The sequence below is a fragment of the Nicotiana tabacum genome, chromosome 16 (assembly GCF_000715075.1).
Source record: "Nicotiana tabacum cultivar K326 chromosome 16, ASM71507v2, whole genome shotgun sequence".
In the NCBI taxonomy this organism is placed as follows: domain Eukaryota; kingdom Viridiplantae; phylum Streptophyta; class Magnoliopsida; order Solanales; family Solanaceae; genus Nicotiana; species Nicotiana tabacum.
Genome location: NC_134095.1, coordinates 131,402,211 through 131,415,690, shown reverse-complemented (window position 1 = coordinate 131,415,690; position 13,480 = coordinate 131,402,211). Strand labels below are relative to the sequence as shown.

The following is a 13,480-nucleotide window of genomic DNA, read 5'->3' as shown; positions in this document are numbered from 1 at the left end:
TCTTCTTCTTCTTCTTCTTCTTCTTCTTCTTCTTCTACTATTGTTGGTGCTGCTATGAAACTTCAGTTCATGGGATGATTGTCATAAGTATGTTTATCCGATTATTAAAAATAAATTATAAATAATTACGTAAGTTAGTAGATAATAATTTGTGAATATTTCCACGTACGGGAAGTTTAAGGTCACACTTAATGATTCTTTTCATGATAATTCTTTTCTTTTCACGTTTATTGTTTCCAAAATTCATGATTTAGATACTGTTGGTAATCTGATTATTTATCTAGTATGTTAGAAAGCTTTTTGAAAAACTTTAGCTTATATAGTGCTGAAGTTTTTACAAATGAACTAAATAACTTCAACATCTTCTGCTAAATTTTTTGAAAAAGCTTTATGACAAAACTAATGAATCCAGGACAAAAAAAAAACTTCAGCTTATTTAGTGCTGAAGTTTTTATAAATGAACTAAATAACTTTAGCATCTTCTGCTGAAATTTTTGAAAAAGCTTAATGACAAAACTAATGAATCCAGAACAAAAAAACTTCAGTTTATTTAGTGGTGAAGTTTTTATAAATGAACTAAATAACTTTAGCACCTTCTGCTGAAGTTTTTGAAAAAGCTTAATGACAAAACTAATAAAGCCAGGACAAAAAACTTCAGCTTATTTAGTGCAATTACAAACAAAAACTTCAACACACTTGGTTTATTTCAGGCCCGTCTACTAGAATGCTGAAGTTTTGCGTGATTGCCTTTACTACTTCAGCCCCGCATGCTGAAGTTACGCGAAAAAGTAGGTACACTTGTAATTTTTTTTGTAAAGCGCGCACAAGTTAATGATATGGTGTCCATCTCATTCAAATGAGTTGGCAGCCAATTTTGTTGACTTGGTTTGGTTTGGTAGCCAACCTTGTTGAATTTGTATAATTTGGTAGCCAATTTTATTGACTTGGTTTGGTTTGGTAGCCAACCTTGTTGAAATTGTGAAAAGGGTGTATAAATTGTCAAATATTGTAGGCTTTAGAGAGTGAGGTTTTGGCTATAAAAGGAGAGCTTTAACTCTCATTTCTATACACCAACAAAGAGAGAAAAAAGAGAGCAAGGTATTCCATAAACTATAAGAAAATAGTTTGTGAAGAAAAATAGAGTGTGAGAGATATTGTAGTAAGGTGGAAAAAGCAAAAGAATGTTTATTTCTTTTGAGGGTGTAGTGGTCTTAGGAGTATTTTTTACTCGTTACTACACAGTATATAATTCCTCGCTATAGTGATATCAGTTGCTCTTCTTGGCCGTGGTTTTTTCCCTTATTCAGAAGGGTTTCCACGTAAAATCTTGGTGTCATTATTGTTGCATTTCTATTCTTACTGATTTAACCATAACTTAGTGTTCTGCGTTTATCACTAATACCGTGAATACTATTTTTTACGGGGTTTATTCCCAACAAGTGGTATCAGAGCCAAGGTTCTATCTGAGTATGCTCTGTGGTTGCAGCACAGTCTGAACTTCCACATCAGAAAAGAATTACTTTGGTCTCCTAATAAATAGTATTTGTATTTGTGATAAACGATGGAAGCCAACACTAGTAGAATGGTTACCTTGAATGGCACAAATTATGCCATTTGGAAGGGCAAAATGGAAGATTTGCTCTATGTCAAGAATTTTCATCAACCTGTCTTCGCCACTGTAAAGCCTGATAATAAATCAGATGAAGAGTGGAATCTGTTACACAGGCAGGTTTGCGGCTTTATTAGACAGTGGGTTGACGATAATGTTTTGAACCATATTTCTGGGGAGACACATGCTCGGACCCTATGGGAGCACCTTGAAAGTTTGTATGCTCGGAAAACTGGAAACAACAAGATGTTTCTGATAAAGCAGATGTTGGGTTTAAAATACCACGATGGTTCCGCGATGACAGATCATCTAAATAATTTTTAGGGGATCATGAACCAGTTATCTGCTATGGGCATTAAATTTGATGAAGAAATTCAAGGCTTGTTTTACTTGGTTCCCTACCAGATTCTTGGGAAATTCTTAGAACTTCATTATCAAATTCTGCTCCGGATGGTGTGATCTCTATGGATCTTGCCAAGAGCAGCCTTCTAAATGAAGAGATGAGAAGAAAATATCAGGGTTCCTCCTCATCAGATGTCTTGGTGACTGACTCTAGGGGGAGAAGCAAGAATCGGGGTTCTCAAAATAGAGAACATAATAGAAGCAAATCCAGAAGCAGACTTAAAGATATTGAGTGCTATCATTGCGGGAAGAAAGGGCACACAAAGAAGTTCTGCCGGATTTTGAAAAAGGAGAATAAAGACAAGGAAAAACAGAAAGAAGATGGCAATCGTGTGGCCACCGTCACTACAGAAGATCTTGTTACAGTCCTTGATGCAGATCTGATAAATATTGCTTGTGATGAGTCAAGATGGGTTGTGGACAGTGGTGCCGCATCTCATGTGACATCAAGGAAGGAATTTTTCTCATCATATACTCAGGGTGACTTTGGAACTCTGAGTATGGGTAATGAGACTGTATCTAGGGTGGCTGGTGTTGGAACGATTTGTTTGGAAACTAGTATTGGAACTAAACTAGTTTTAAACAATGTAAAGCATGCACCTGATGTTCGTTTGCACTTGATCTCTGTTGGTGTTTTGGATGATGAGGGATATGTCAGTACCAATGGTGCTGGAAAGTGGAAGCTCACTAAGGGCTCCATGATTGTGGCTCGTGGGGAAAAGCGTCGTGGTCTATACTGGACTACGACCTCTACCTGTGTTGATATGGTGAATGCCGTTGAGAGCCATAACTCTTCAACGTTATGGCATAAGAGGCTTAGCCACATTAGCGAGAAAGGACTAAATGTTCTGGCCAAGAAGAAATTGTTGTCAAATTTTGAAAGTGCAAAATTAGAAAAATGTGAGCACTGCTTGGCTGGAAAACAAAAAAGAGTTTCTTTCCAGTCTCATCCTCCTTCAAGAAAGACAGAGTTGCTTGAGTTGGTGCATTCAGATTTATGTGGTCCAATGAAGACAAGAACTTTGGGTGGTGCACTTTATTTTGCTACCTTTATTGATGATTGTTCAAGGAAACTTTGGGTCTACATCTTGAAGACTAAAGACCAAGTGTTGGGTGTCTTTAAGCAGTTTCAGGCTTCAGTTGAAAGAGAAACTGGAAAGAAGCTGAAGTGTATTCGTACTAATAACGGTGGTGAATATTGTGGACCGTTTGACGAATATTGCAAACAACAGGGTATTGGACACCAGAAGACTCCTCCAAAGACTCCTCAGCTTAATGGTTTAGCAGAAAGGATGAACAGGACATTGATGGAAAGAGTCAGATGTTTGATTTCTGAAGCAAAGTTGTCGAATTCCTTTTGGGGTGAGGCTTTGTTGACCGCCGCACATGTTATTAATCTATCCCCTGCAGTTGCTTTGCAAAGTGATGTTCCAAACAAAGTTTGGTATGGCAAGGATGTCTCCTATGACCACTTGAAAGTGTTTGGTTGCAAAGCTTTTGTACATGTGCCTAAAGATGAGAGGTCAAAATTAACTGCCAAGACAAGGCAGTGCATCTTCATTGGTTATGGCCTTGATGAGTTTGGTTACAGACTATATGATCCAATTGAGAAGAATGTTGTGAGAAGCCGTGATGTTATATTCGTGGATGATCAAACCATTGAAGATATTAACAAAGCGGAGAAGTTAAAATCTTCAAGTTCTGAAGGTTTAGTTAATCTTGATCAAGTTCCTCATACAAATGGGGATGACACTAATGGGCTCAATGATGATGGTGATGCCCAAAACCATATTCCAGATCAACATATTGATGGTGATGGGGATAACAATGCTAATGTTGATGAGGTAGATGCTCCTACTCACGAAGCTGTGGACGAGTTAGATATTCCACTCAGGAGGTCTTCTAGACCTCGTACTCCTTCCTCCCGTTATTCACCCAATGAATATGTATTACTCACTGATGGGGGAGAACTAGAATGTTATGCGGAGGCTATAGAAGATGAGCACAAGGATCAATGGATTGAAGCCATGCAAGATGAGATGAAATCTCTGCATGAGAACCATACTTATGAGTTGGTGAAATTGCCTAAGGGAATGAGAGCTTTGAAGAACAAGTGGGTATTCAAAGTTAAAGCTAAAGAACATAGTTTGAAGCCCAGATACAAAGCTAGATTGGTTGTCAAGGGATTTGGTCAAAGGAAAGGTATTGACTTTGACGAAATATTTTCTCCTGTCGTGAAAATGTCCTCCATTCAGACAGTTCTTGGTTTGACTGCTAGTCTTGATTTGGAGATTGAGCAAATGGATGTGAAGACTGCTTTTCTTCACGGTGACTTAGAAGAGGAGATTTATATGGAACAACCTGAAGGCTTCAAGGCAAAAGGTAAAGAAAATCTTGTATGCAAACTTAAGAAGAGTCTATATGGATTGAAGCAAGCTCCCAGACAGTGGTACAAGAAGTTTGAGTCTGTTATGGGGAAGCAAGGCTACAAGAAGACTTCTTCAGATCACTGTGCATTTGTACAAAGATTTTCTGATGACGATTTTATCATCCTCTTGCTATATGTGGATGATATGTTGATTGTGGGCAGGAATTTTTCTAAGATTGACGAGTTGAAGAAACAATTGAATAAGTCTTTTGCAATGAAAGACTTGGGTCATGCTAAGCAGATTTTGGGCATGAGAATTACTCGTTCGAGAAACGAAAGGAAGCTTTACTTGTCACAGGAGAAGTACATAGAACGTGTACTAGAGCGCTTCAATATGAAAAGTGCTAAGTTGGTTCGCACACCTCTTCCTGGTCACCTGAAGTTGAGCAAGAAGATGTTTCCAACAACAACGGAGGAAAAAGAGAGAATGACCAAGATTCCTTATTCCTCTGCCGTTGGAAGTTTGATGTATGCAATGGTATGCACTCGACCAGATATTCCTCATGCAGTCGGTGTTATTAGCAGATTTCTCGAAAATCCAGGAAAAAAATATTGGGAAGCTGTAAAGTGGATACTCAGGTATCTAAGAGGAAGCTCACGTGAATGCTTATGTTTTGGAGGATCAAATCCAATTTTGAAGGGCTATACAGATTCTGATATGGCAGGTGACCTTGATAACAAAAAATCCACTACTGGATATTTGTTTACCCTTTCAGGGGGGAGCTATATCATGGCAGTCGAAGTTGCAGAAGTGTGTCGCACTATCTACAACTGAAGCGGAGTATACTGCGGTTACTGAAGCTGGCAAAAGATGATATGGCTCAAGAGATTTCTTCAAGAACTTGGATTGCGACAGATGGAGTATGTTGTCTATTGCGACAGTCAGAGTGCAATAGACCTGAGCAAAAACTCCATGTACCATGCGAGAACAAAACACATTGGCGTCGGATATCATTGGATTCGTGAGCAAGTGGAGAACGAATCACTTCAAGTCAAAAGATTCACACGAGTGAAAATCCTGCAGATATGTTGACCAAGGTGGTACCAAGAGACAAGTTCGAGCTATGCAAAGAACTTGTCGGCATGCACTCAAACTAGAAGACAGTGCTACCTCCTCTAGATGAATGAGGCTGGAGGGGGAGATTTATATGGTGTCCATCTCATTCAAATGAGTTGGTAGCCAATTTTGTTGACTTGGTTTGGTTTGGTAGCCAACCTTGTTGAATTTGTATAATTTGGTAGCCAATTTTATTGACTTGGTTTGGTTTGGTAGCCAACCTTGTTGAAATTGTGAAAAGGGTGTGTAAATTGTCAAATATTGTAGGCTTTAGAGAGTGAGGTTTTGGCTATAAAGGGAGAGCTTTAACTCTCATTTCTATACACCAACAAAGAGAGAAAAAAGAGAGCAAGATATTCCATAAACTATAAGAAAATAGTTTGTGAAGAAAAATAGAGTGTGAGAGATATTGTAGTGAGGTGGAAAAAGCAAAAGAGTGTTTATTTCTTTTGAGGGTGTAGTGATCTTAGGAGTATTTTTTACTCGTTACTACACAATGTATAATTCATCGCTATAGTGATATCAGTTGCTCTTCTTGGCCGTGGTTTTTTCCCTTATTCAGAAGGGTTTCCACGTAAAATCTTGGTGTCATTATTGCTGCATTTCTATTCTTGCTGATTTAACCATAACTTAGTGTTCTGCGTTTATCACTAATACCGTGAATACTATTTTTTCGGGGTTTATTCCCAACAATTAAAACTTGACCAAAAAGTGGGTATAAATACAAATGTCCCACCTCAGTTGACATCACTTAGAAAAAAAAAAAAGATGGCCCGCCAACTTGGACGGATTGGTACGTACAAAGTGTTTCTGGCCTTCTTTTGAAACCTCTATTATCCAAATATGGAGAAGCAAATATAAAACAATTTACTTTGAGAAATTATGCAATCCTTTCGATGCAACACACTTTTCCAAATTGGGAAATTCATTAGTCTAACGGATAAGATTTGCCATGATTAGGCTGTAAATCTTAGTTTGTTGTAACTAATCACAAGCGCTAACGTAGATGAATGCAGAAACTCAATTAGAGCTAGCTAGCTAGACTACAAAAACCAAGGCGCTAATGTTTAATTTCTACGTAAAATTTTGAAAATAAGAGAAATAATTGACTTAATGGCACCAAAATAATTCTTAGTATTCTTTAAGTTAGGCAATAGAGATATTTCTTTTGATAAATAATATTGTTATACTAATTATAGTAATGGGTCATTTTCGTCGTACTAAATCAATTAAATGATAATGATAGATGTAAGTCATATTTTTGGTAGACATGCAGGTCAATTATGATAGCCGTTCTTTTCCTTGTGCAATTTTAATTTGTTTCAAAGAAAATGTATCTATTTCCTTAAACGAACAGGGAAAAAAGGAAAGAGAAAAGAGAGCCTGTAGCTATAAATAGCATAGTTGTTAATTATAGCGATGTGGTTACCTTCCTAAGTACTTCAAATCTTCAATTCATCGTAGTCTTTGTACATACACCAAAACAAGGACAAATTAAAAGGAAAAGTAATTAAGACTGAATTCCTAAATTGGAGAAAGGACAATATGTTAAACATTCAAGATCTGTTCTGCACAAGGAATTTATTTATTCAGATGTCCTAGGGTTTCTCATCCTTAAAATATAAGTATTTATTATTTTCTAGCCCTGGTCTCTTGGACTTAGGCTTCTTCTCTACTTCTCTTTCTCAATTACCTTAATACTCTTCTTTTTTTTCTTTAGATGTTCCTCTTAGATGTAATTAGGGATTTCCTTTAAAAGAAAGGACATATAACTGCAAGTAATAGAGATTGAACGATGGTATAGTCCCTTGCTTAGGGGCATCAGTTTTTCCATGCGAATTTGAATTAATTGGGTGTGAAACTTTCCGAATACCAAGTGGTTAGAAAAAAACCCTTGTTTGACTCATTGAGAAAAAGAAAAAGAACATGTCGTACTAATGACCAAGAATTAAAACTCTTCAGAAGAAGCAAGTTTCAACACTCCGTAAGACAAAAGAGCCATTATTATGGGGAAATTAAAGAGTATTCAACGCAAAGCGGCCTTTCATTCTCTTGTTTCGTTGTGGCACACCCCCCAGCCCCCACAAGCACCCGGCTCAGGGGACCAGAAAACGCCTTTCATTTTTAACCCTTCGTCGGCCCTTGCCGCCTTCCTTAACAAGCCCTCGAGCCTCCTTTGCGCCGCCTAATCGAAGTGAAATACATGAAAGTTGTGAAAAACTTAGGGTGATTTGACATTGAAAAGAAAAGAAAAAAACCATTATGATTTTTTAGTTAGGCAAGGAAATTAAATGTACAAATGAAAATCATGTTAGACGAAAATAAGTTAGTATAAATTTTACAAAAAGAAAAAAGAAGCCGAAAACGAAAATTATGGTAGAGATGGCAGAAGAATGATAGGTCCGTTAGGGTAAAGATTGCTTCATAAATGATATGAATCTTTACCCCATCCTAGCTTTTGGAACTCCTTTCCCATGTAAGCCAAACAAGAGCGTACGTAAGTAGCTTTGAATATGAATATTAAAACTTACCATTAGAAGAAAATGGTACTGTATTATCTGTATCCACACACTTGGCTTTGATCTCTTTGATTAACTTGTAAATTGTTTCAGAATATTAAGGAATCAACAAGTTATTAATATGTCCAAATTGCTTCTAGTGCTACTATGTGTAAGTAGAGATGCTGTTTCGGAAAGACACTCTGCTCAAATAAACATTGAAATTTCATATATATTTCGACAATTGTCACACCCCTTTTTACCCCTCCAAGAAATAAGTGTAAAATGTTATGAATTGTGGGTTAAAGAGCTTTTCCAATTAAAGTGACAAATTTGAAGTAGGGATTATTTTATTTACAGAGTCGCCACTTGGAATTGATTTCTACTGGTGTTCCAAGTCACCTTTTATTTGAATCCCTATTCAAAGGAAGGTTTGACTCTATTATTATTGGTCTGCGAAAACAAAGTCCGGGTAAGGAATTATGTTGACCGGGGAGAAGGTGTAAGGCATTCCCTGAGACCCGTGGTTCTAGCACGGTCGCTTTATTGACTACATTTGGCTTGAATTAAACTTGGATAAACTGTGATTTATTTGATTTTTATGCTTTTCTTATGTCCGTTTTTATTTATTTTAAAAAAAATTAAAGAAAAGATTTGAATAATAATCTACAACTTAACTAATGAGAGAAAATTATTGTTATGAGTACTAATTTAAAAGATGAGAGTAATGAGAGAAAATTATCAATTGACATTGCTTAAAACTAGTAAGATGTGGGCTTGTCTTGACATTGAATGAGGCAGCCCACTATTGGGTTGATGGAGTCAAATGGGCTCATGTCCAAGACAAAATCCAATAGCCCATATGCTTTTTGACTTTAAATCTGCAGATATGGCCTTTTAAAGCTATGTTACAGATTTGGCCATATCTTGCTATTTGCAATCCGCAGCCAACTATTTATAAAAATAAGTTTACAGATTGTCTTTCTAATCTACAACTTAACTACCTTACTAAATAAGTATTTTTACGAGATAAAAAACAACTTAACTACCTTACTAAATAAGTATTTTTTAAGAGATAAAAAAAAGATTATTGGGACTCTAAAATATAATAATAATAATAAAATAATAAAAACTTAGCTTGGTGACAACAAAGGGACAAACATGGCTACAAGGGTTCAAATTTTAATATATATGCTCCTTTCAGACAACCAAATGCCTGTGGAATTATATCTAATGCTTTGCTTTGCAAAAATAAAAATAATTAAAGATGCTTAACACAATTTAATTAACTAACATATCGTTATAACATTATCAAACATTCAAGAGCATATAAAAATGAATTACAATAGAAGGATAAAGCTACTAATATTTTCCAGCTTCATTATCTTTCATTCCAACTCGATTTTATGAGTTTACATGGTCCGAAAATTACCTAGACAGCAGAAAGAAGAACAAATACAGCAAAGTCAGCTCTTTCCAAAATCAACAGCAAAACAATTAAACGGGCAGCAACAACAGCAAAAGACAGCGACAACCGGCAGATTCAAACCCAAGAAAATAAACTAGAAATACCCCAGCAAAACAGTACAATTATGTAACTCCAGAAAAATCTTTCAAGACTACTCTATTTTCCTTAAACAAGTTTTTTACTTAAGAATCAACTCACAAAAGCTGCTAAGGGATATTATAGCTACTAATTTTTTCTCTTTTTTGTGTGTCTAGAGCTCCCTCAGTAAGATGGAGTGTCCTCCTTTTATATCAAAACAATCAGTTATTTCAAAAAAATTAAAAATCAATCTTTTTGACAGATTTTTCTACAAGATCTGCTCTTAAATTCAAAATGCTAGACTTTCTGGTTCAAATCTTGTCAAGTATTTCAAACAAAATCTGCTCTCCACTATTCAAAGACAGACTTTTATTCAAACACTGTCCAAAGGTCTACATTTTCTTACCAAACAATTTGACTTTTGAGTGTTGTACTCAAAGAGTCTTGAAGTAGTAAATAAACAATCAAACAAGTACCATATACTCTTAAGTATTTTTCACTACCTCACTTTTATCAACACAAACCTATTTTACTACTTCAACATGTGCAAAAACAGAAAATTTGACATTTCAAACTTCAAAAACTAATGTTAAAATAATTAATAATAGACAAAAATAAGATCTGAAAAGATAAAAATAAAATAAAAAATCATCCACGAAAAATAATAGGATTTTTACCATTTTATAATTCAAGTGGCCGAAAAAATGGTGGTATGCCAAAACAGGGTGTTCGGGGAGGTCGTCGGAATTTGACCGGATTTTGATTGCCGGATTTTCATGGTGAAATTGGCATCAATAGCTAGGTCTTGAGGAGTTCTATCCATTGATGTAAGTATTGTGGGGTGGTAGTGGTTGGAGCTTCAAGAATTTGGGCAAAAAGGTGACGGGAAAGTTTCCTAGATCTAAGATTCAAGGAGTTTAAGAGATTTTTGAAGGATTTGGTTTGGAGATATGGAAGGAGGAAGTTGTGGAGATTACATGGTGTGAATTTGGAGGTGTTTGGAGGTGGTCCGCCGGCGGTGGCGATTTCCGGCCAGCGGCGGTGGGCGGAGCTGGGGCGGCATAGAGAGAGTGAAGAGAGAGAGAAGAGAGAAGAAGGAGAAAAGAATTATGGGTGAAAATGAGGACAATTTTCAGATTTTTGAGGCATTAAATACCTAAGCCAAGAGTGAATGAGATCCATTGGATCAAGATGGAATGGATGAGTATGATTTGATCTTGTTTCATTTAGTGAAACGACGTAGTTTTGAGGCAAAACTACGTAATTTCAGACCCTTTCAATGGCAGCCTTTTATCTTACACTCTTGGACATTTTTTCTTTCAAATTTGTCCAAATTTCTTCCTTAATACTACTTATTAAACTAATTTTACACAAATAAATTAATTAAATAACTTATTCTAATGATCAATTAACTAGATTAATTCACCAACTGAATAGCTAGTTAATTCTTAAAATGCACAAATGAAGAAAGAACTATTTTTTAATTATTATTTTATGATAGGAAATATGCAATTAAAATCACAAAAATTGAGAAAAATAATTAAAATAACAAAACACTAATAACTTTAGGAGGTGTTAAATAATGCAAAAATTAGGTGTTCACAGCTTCCCCTCTTTGCTCGAGAACATGAAGAGTTTTCGTGCAAAGAAAAGTGAATTCCATAGCTAATTTTTGCTCACATGTCACTCCAATGGAAGCAATTTTTTTTTTGAAAAAAAGGTGACCGAACCTTGCTTCCGAGGCTGCCTACATATCCTTGGCTATAAAGGAATCAGGTCAGTGTAGTTCTGGAAAAATTTGGTAGCTGGGACTACTGGACACTAGAGTTAAGACTGTTTCTGCTGTTGCTGTCGCTGTTGCTATTGTTGTTACTCGCTTCTTACATCAAAAAAGAAAAAGAGAAGAGTACTATATATTTCTGCAAACTAAGAGTACAAAATTCCTATCTATGCGTCTTCTGGAGTCAAATCTTGATTCTTGACCTGCTCGCTTGCGTTGACCTTAGATTGGATTTTGATACTCTTTGAAGAAACAATTATGACTCAATTTCAGTTACTTGCTTTCCTGATCTGAAATTGAGAAGATGAATCTTGAGAAGCTGGGTTACTGACACATTGTCAAAGTTAACTCCAACTATCCTGTGATCGAAAGACTTCTTCCTTCTGATGAGAAACTGAAACTGCAAGCTTTAATCTTCACTTGTGCTATACGGCCGAGCCTGCAAAACCATCAAAGACAAACAAAAGCAAACAAAAAATTTTCTTCCCCAGTCTGGCACTAGAAAAATTTTATGAGTTATTAGAGAAATCTGTAAATTATCTAATTTATTGAAAAGGCAGACAGAAATAGTAGTATAAACTAGCTAAAAGAGATAAAATTTGGTAACGAATGATTGTGTAACTAAGGATCGGTATCCCGTACTACTGAAAGGAAATGTAACCAGGGGCCGGTACCCTATCTTACAGGAAGGAAATAGAATCAGGTGTTAGCACCATGTATTATTGATAAAGTGTTGAATCCTTCTAGGTGAAAAAAGGTTCGATCTGAGTTAAATTTTATTAAACAACCAGAGCGAAGATTACTTCTACCAGGAAACTATGAGCTGGATCCCCCTAGGCGAAACGGTTCTACCAGGGTTAAGCTACGTAAAACACCCTGAGCGAAGATTACTTCTACTCGGAACTACGAACTGGATCCCCCTAGGCGAAACGGTACTACCTGGTTAAGCTACGTAAAACACCCTGAGCGAAGAGTACTTCTACCCGGAAACTAGGAACTATATCCCCATAGGCGAAACGGTTCTACCTGAGTTAAGCTACGTAAAACACCCTAAGCGAAAAGTACTTCTACCCCAAAACTATGAGCTGGATCCCCCTAGGCGAAACGGTTCTACCTGGGTTAAGCTACGTGAAACACCCTGAGCGAAGAGTACTTCTACTCGAAAACTATGAGCTGGATCCCCCTAGGCGAAACGGTTCTAACAGGGTTAAGCTATGTGAAACACCCTGAGCGAAGAGTACTTCTACCCGAATATTATGAGTTGGATCCCCCTAGGAGAAACGGTTCTACCTGGGTTAAGCTACGTAAAACACCCTGAGCGAAGAGTACTTCTACCCGGAAACTATGAGCTGGATCACCCTAGGCGAAACGGTTATACCTGGGTTAAGCTACGTAAAACACCCTGAGCGAAGAGTACTTCTACCCGGAATATGAGCTGGATCCCCTAGGCGAAACGGTTCTACCTGGGTTAAGCTACGTAAAACACCCTAAGCGAAGAGTACTTCTACCCGGAAACTATGAGCTGGATACCCCTAGGCGAAACGGTTTTACCTAGGTTAAGCTACGTAAAACACCCTGATCGAAGAGTACTTCTACCCGGAAACTATGAGCTGGATTTCCCTAGGCGAAACGGTTCTACCTGGGTTAAGCTACGTAAAACAACCTGAGTGAAGAGTACTTCTACCCAGAAATATGAGCTGGATCCCCCTAGGCGAAAAGGGTCTACCTGGGTTAAGCTACGTAAAAACAACCTGAGTGAAAAGTACTTCTACCCAAAACTATGAGCTGGATCCCCCTAGGCAAAAAGGTTCTACCTGGGTTAAGCTAATGTAAAACAACCTGAGCGAAGAATACGTCTACCCGGAAATATGAGCTGGATCCCCTAGGCGAAAAGGTTCTACCTGGGTTAAGCTACGTAAAACAACCTAAGTGAAGAGTACTTCTACCCGAAAATATGAGTTGGATCCCCCTAGGCGAAAAGGTTCTATCTGGGTTAAGCTACGTAAAAACAACTTGAGCGAAGAGTACTTCTACCCAGAACTATAAGCTGGATCCCCCTAGGCGAAAAGGTTCTACCTGGGTTAAGCTAATGTAAAACAACCTGAGCGAAGAGTACTTCTACCCGGAACTATGAGTTAGATCCCTCTAGGCGAAAAGGTT

The 13,480-nt window shown here is 37.1% G+C and overlaps 1 long non-coding RNA gene across 1 annotated transcript; it reads right to left on the bottom strand.

Moving 5' to 3' along the window:
* Positions 1-9,246: 9,246 nt before the first annotated feature.
* On the bottom strand, positions 9,247-10,649 carry LOC142170580 (uncharacterized). Its single transcript, XR_012699844.1, has 2 exons — positions 10,218-10,649; positions 9,247-9,426 (listed from the first exon to the last, which is right to left on the bottom strand). It is a non-coding gene; the product is annotated as an uncharacterized LOC142170580 (long non-coding RNA).
* Positions 10,650-13,480: the final 2,831 nt, after the last annotated feature.